Source organism: Spinacia oleracea, chromosome 1 (assembly GCF_020520425.1).
Source record: "Spinacia oleracea cultivar Varoflay chromosome 1, BTI_SOV_V1, whole genome shotgun sequence".
NCBI lineage: Eukaryota > Viridiplantae > Streptophyta > Magnoliopsida > Caryophyllales > Amaranthaceae > Spinacia > Spinacia oleracea.
The window spans coordinates 110,036,331-110,042,674 of record NC_079487.1 but is presented as its reverse complement, the minus strand read 5'-3'; the positions used below and the strand labels follow the sequence as shown (position 1 = coordinate 110,042,674).

Genomic DNA, 6,344 nt, shown 5'->3' with positions numbered 1-6,344 from the left:
AGTCCGTTTTTCAACTTACGCTCGAAACCTGCCGGTTTTGGAAAACCTGGCTGGCAGGTTTTGAGAAACCTGCCGGTTTGCCAAAACCTGGCAGGCAGGTTTTGAGCGCTTTTCCATCTTTATATTCCAACAATCCCCCACTAAAGATGAGAAAAGATACCAAATGAAAGAGAAAGATATTGGGCATAAGAGGAGCTTAATACATAACACTTGGTGTTACTTAAAGTAAATTGAAACCAAATGCTTAGTGAAGTGAATTATGACTTACAAACCCAAGGGTGGACGAACCTTGAAACTCTCAAGTTCTTGATCAAAGAGTGGACTAACCTTGAAACTCTAAGATTTAAGTCACGTCCTCACAACACATACCTTACTCCAAAAATTATGTGGACTCCGCAAAGTGTACGCATTTTAAGCCATGCGTTTACCTTAGATCTCATGGAAGCTCTAGGAAACCGTCCAAGTTTCCATAGAAGATGGCGAGTCTTCACAACCACGTAGGTGAATCCTCAAGTGCTTCTCAAAATAGCACTTAGTCAATAGGGTTAAAATATGTTCACTTTTAGTGAACCATCAAGAGCTACCACGTAGCTATATCAACCCCCACAAGACCATAGATTCATTAAGAACATAATATAATGTTCAACCTCTCAAATAATTTTAGTTGGTGAATCCACAAGTTGAATGCGTCCATTTCAATATGTTAGATTCATTAAGAGTTTATACAACTAACCCTCATACAAACGGTGGTTCTCTTTAAAGTGCATCTCAACTAGCACTCTACCATTAAGAGTTCAAAGATTCAACCTCATTCAAGCATTACAACACATGCCATAGGGATAAGCAAGTAATGCTTATTACTTTACTCAAATGGGCATGAAGCCTATCCCCCTCGACATTTCAACCATCAAGGATCATTACATGTTCCAATTCAATCTTCGTACCATAGTGCATAGCGTACCTTGCATTAAGATTTCCCGTTAGAAAGTATAACCATAAGCAAGGACATTTAAATGGTATATGCTCACTCAAAAGCACACATGGTAAAGAAATCATAAGATGCTTTGTTCTTGGTTCAACTAACACCAATTAAATTTGATGGGACAATTTTGTAAAACTCAATTTCACAAAAGTTCTTCATAAAATATGATCCTCAAATCAACATAGCCACTTTAGTGAAAGTACTTCATCAATATCAAACTTCTATAATTTGCATCGAAAACTTCAAAGTGACATACTTTGAAAACATAGCAAATAAATACCATTCGACCTTATCCATGGTACCTTTAAAATGAAGCAAACCCTCGTTCACTAAAAAATTTGTGAAATTAAAAACAACTCAATTATTTCACAGAAAATTCACAAATAATAGCTATGTCAAAATACCAACAATACATATCATTATCATAGTGGAAAACATATTAGCGTACACAACCTAAATCATGTTTTAGGTCCTTTTAAAGGTTGATGCTAAAAATTACATTCCACACATACCCACAAATGATATGATTTTATATTTCCACAAATCTTCTCAAAAATTAAGAAAATGACTTACTATGAAAACCAACCATTTGTTTTCATATATTACTCAAAACCATTTACTTAAATAACACTTTCAACTTTCAACTTTCAAGGGAGAAGACATAGAATTCAATGAAGGTTTGAAACTCAATATTCAACATGTGATGTAAAAATAACTTGAGCACATCACCCACATATCGAGTAAAAATACCCAACATAGTTATCACATTGGAAAACTAAGAATTGAAATTCTCCACCCAAGTCATTAATCTAAACAACTACGAGAATTCAAATTCTACACAATCAATATGCATCAAGATATTGATAAGGTACATGTACCATTACAAAGGTGGTAACCTCAACACACATAATGAATTCCATAAACACATAATTCTTATCCTCAAGCATGGGAACTCATCACTCATGGTTTTACCACTTAGAACAATCACTTTACATACCTATGATAAAAGAGCATGCAATATAGGAATGAAAATTACACTGCTCAAAAATCTAAGTGATATAAAACTTGTTCCCAAAATAATAAGAATAAGAAAATCTCACTCCCTTACGTTGATAAGGTTCTCCCAATTCAAGTATAGCCTTGAAACTCCTAATAACCATCCGGTGAATAGTCATCAAACCCTTTCAAGAAAACATCTAGATATTCATATTCCTTAGGTAGGTTGCGAAACTCACAAGTAAGCTTACCTTACTCCCAAAAGATTCCCCTCAAAGGTTAACGACAAAAGGTCTCCATTGACAAATCACGGAATTAAGGTCTTACTCATAGGAATTGAAAACACAACATAAATTCAAGGCATACATAAAAACGTCCTTTAGCATAACGGGCAATTCTCATGCCTTGAAAACTCTAACTTCAAGTCTCTTCTAAATTCAACTTGTTCACTACTAACAAAAGAATTAGAAGAAAATAGAACAATCAAGCAAGAGACACTTTAAACCCAACATGCATAGCCAAACAATTAATTGCATCATGCACAAACATGCTAAAAGAAGAATTACCGTCAAAATGAGAATACTCAAAAAAATACATACCAAAACTCATCAATAAGATGAACATCCCAAGAAGTCATGGAATTACATGCATAATAAAAAGAGTACATTCAAATAATACAAGGACCAAGAAAACAAGTCCAACATTGAAATATTAGGCACTTCCCATATAGTGGACTTAAAAGTCTCTTTTACATGACACCTAAAAATTTCGAATCTCGAATATTTGGACTTACAACCACTTTCCAAAAAACACCGGGGTCTAAAGGTTTCCCAAGAGAAACTCTCAAAGATACATGAGCATACAAAAACAACCCCCACATGGAAATAATAAGCCCAAACATTAAGATCATAAAATGATCACTCAACAAGGTTAAACTATGAGAAATGCCATAATAAAATTATGTACTCAACAATTCCCATAAAACCATTTTAAGATCAACAAACCCTTAAAACTCAAGTCTCAAAACTTTTGGCCAACTTTAATGAAATTCCAACACCAACACAAATAAAAAGGCTATTTAGTCTCAACCATAGAAAATTCATTAAACAACACCATACCAATCATGACAAGATTAATGGTCAAATTCCCAAAAGTGTAGTGACTCGAATAATCAGGTATACATCCAAGGAAAATATTATACGTAAAAACTCACTCAACATATTCCAAGGAAAAGAGTTAACATAGTTTGCTTCCACAAACTCAAACACTTATGTTCTAGGGGGTCATCACAAGCTTATGATAACTTGCTCCAATGGGTACACAAAAAACTCCAAGGAATTAAATATGCATATTTCCAACAATGCATAAGAAACCATTAATTATGAAGTTACATACCCCATATTCATGGTAATAAACAAGAACTTGGAATCATACGTATACACCAATATTACTATGACAAGTTAGCGCTTGAAATGACAACGTACAAGGCTAATAATCTAATCACTATTAGAATAAAACTACTTACTAAATACCCTTAGTAAAGCAAGTACACAAAGTCACAAGCCCAAAATTCCTCTACCAAGGAAAATATGACAATGCACAAATAATTCACATTAGTCTTTAAAAGCCTAAAAACATAACTCTAATAAAACTAAGGTCTCCTCATGAAATTAAACATGCATGAAACCAAAGTAAACTATAGAGTGCAATAACATGTTCATACATCATAAATAATTCAAATACTCTACTTTCTAGTAATCATTCCAACAAACATTATTTGACAATATAAAAATCAATTTTAATATTGTCATCTTCACAAAATATAATTTGTTGAAATGACTATTAGAAATGAACATGTTAGAATAATATCTTATTAAAAGAAGTAGTTTAGAATGAACCTCCCTTGATATTAAATCAAGTATGTGTATTGTAAGACATTCCAAAATCTTCAATCAATCCTCCATCACGATATCATGACCACCATTCATCAATCATCTTCTTCCAAGACGTTACTTTTGACTTTCCGTATCCAGAAAAATCAGGTTCGTTGTTGAAGTTGTAACTGACGATCGAGAACATCCAATGACAATCCGACCGTTTAAAATCAAGCCCAAGATGTCCCGGATATTGTGTCAAAATTTCAGGACAATCGGACCACGGATAACCCTCGATCCGGATCTATCTTTGAGACTGCTCCCAGAAAAACGTGAATGAAAAACATCGTTGGAAACCCTCTAAATTCCCTTTATCTTTCACTCAAACTCACAAATATAAATTTCCTCAAAAATCATAAGAAGTATTTAGCCATTGAAATATATCTCGTTTTCAAATTGTTGTAATAATTGGGTTTTCAAGGCAAAATACTAGAATAAGAATAAGAATGTGTTTAGGAAATCGTTGCGCCGTGGTAAACTAACCACTGCCTTGAAAACGAGATTCGGTGCAACCGGGGTGCACAATTGTATTCACCGATTCGTTCCCTAAGGTTTACACAACCCTCATCACACAAAGACACTTTTGGGTGATGAGATGGAGCCACATAAACTTATGCCCAAAAGAATAAGAAGGGGAAGCTTGAAGAGATATGAATAATCATGACTTAATCATGAACTAAAAGTTTTCCATCCAAAACAAGAGGAAATGAGAAGGAGAGGAAGATATCAATCTTTTTTTGTCACAACAACTCAGAAAATGAAGAGTACTTATAGGATTTTTGGGAGAGACAAAACAACCCAAATAAATCAAAGGTTTCAAAGGAATTCAATGATATTAATCAACCATAAACCCATGATTATGAAGGCCGGGTTAATAACCCCCATAATCAAGAGAAATAATGGACCAACTTAATCACCATAATCAGAATGATAATTGTCCATAAACCATACTTAAAAGGTTATCATAAAGGAGGAATCCAAAGAGAAGAACAAAAACGGACAACACAAAGAACCGATCTCGAAACCTGCCGGTTTCCCAAAACCGGCAGGTTTTCGGTGCACTTCAAGAAATGCCTTTAAAGTCCGTTTTTCAACTTACGCTCGAAACCTGCCGGTTTTGGAAAACCTGGCTGGCAGGTTTTGAGAAACCTGCCGGTTTGCCAAAACCTGGCAGGCAGGTTTTGAGCGCTTTTCCATCTTTATATTCCAACACTAATTATATTTTGACACAATTGTGGAAATTAGTTTGTTTTTCACAAAAATAAAATAAAAATTTGAAATTTTCATATTTTCTTAAATTATTTAATTAATTTTGAGGTTAAAAAAATAGAGGCAAAAAATAATAATTTGTGTGGCTTGATGCCCACGTTAAAACTTCATTATTTTAATAACCTAGAAAAGAATTAAGGGGCTGTTTGGTTGGAGAACGAGAAAGGAAAAGAGAAAGAGAATGAGAATCAAGGAGAACGAAATGAAAACCCTTTGTTTAAGAATGGTGTTTGATTTGTCCATTCTTCTCCCCTCTCTCCTAAGTAAAATAATAAGTAATAAATAATAAATAAAAATAATAATTAAAAATTATTAATAAATAATAATAATAATTTTTTTCTATTTTTTATTATTATTAATGTTATTATTTATTATATATCACTTATCATTCACAATTTATTATAAAAAGATGGAAACGGGAATGACAAACTTTAAGGGTGCTAGGGTATCATTGTAAAAGGATTTGGGAAAAAATGAAAAGAAAACAAAAGAAATGACAAAAACCACCAAACAAACAACAACAAATGGAATAAACCCCATCAACTAAACACCCCCTAAAATGGGTTTTGGGTCCTTTAGAGTTTAAAATAACTCTACAAGGTAGAGTTTGAGCATATCAACCATTGATTGAGAAATTAATGGTTCATTTATTATATTTCCAAAATCCCCCCTATTAGAATTTTATTAAAACTCTAGAGGATCCGAACTTTCTAAAATGTACTTCATATGTCAACTACAGCAAAAAAATCCCTTAAAAGAAGTTTAGAAATAGAATTGTGCAGGTCCGGGAGGCCTACACAAGCGAGTTCTGCAAAAGTAAGCAGCGTCTCAACTTGGCTAGCCTATACCCCCTCCAAAAATTATTGCGCACCAATTTATATTGATAGACGCTGCGGTCGGTTCACACCGCCCGCTTTGTTTTCCTTGCTCATTAGTTTAAGGCAGTTTGTTTCATTAGTCAAAACTCCTATTTATACAACCCCAGGCCCAAACCAATATCCTCTTACTTTTTGACCGATATGGGACAAATAAAACACAAAACTTTCGATATTTCTTTCCAACCAAACCAAAAACAAATGACTTAAAACTTAAAAGTAAAGAAATGGAGACACAACAACAATACCAGTCATGGAAATTGATATTTTCATTTAAAAATGCAACAA

General features: G+C 33.6%; 1 non-coding gene across 1 annotated transcript; it reads right to left on the bottom strand.

Annotated features, from left to right (window-relative positions):
* Positions 1 to 5,967: 5,967 nt before the first annotated feature.
* On the bottom strand, positions 5,968 to 6,126 carry LOC130466370 (U12 minor spliceosomal RNA). Its single transcript, XR_008926603.1, has one exon. It is a non-coding gene; the product is annotated as a U12 minor spliceosomal RNA (small nuclear RNA).
* Positions 6,127 to 6,344: the final 218 nt, after the last annotated feature.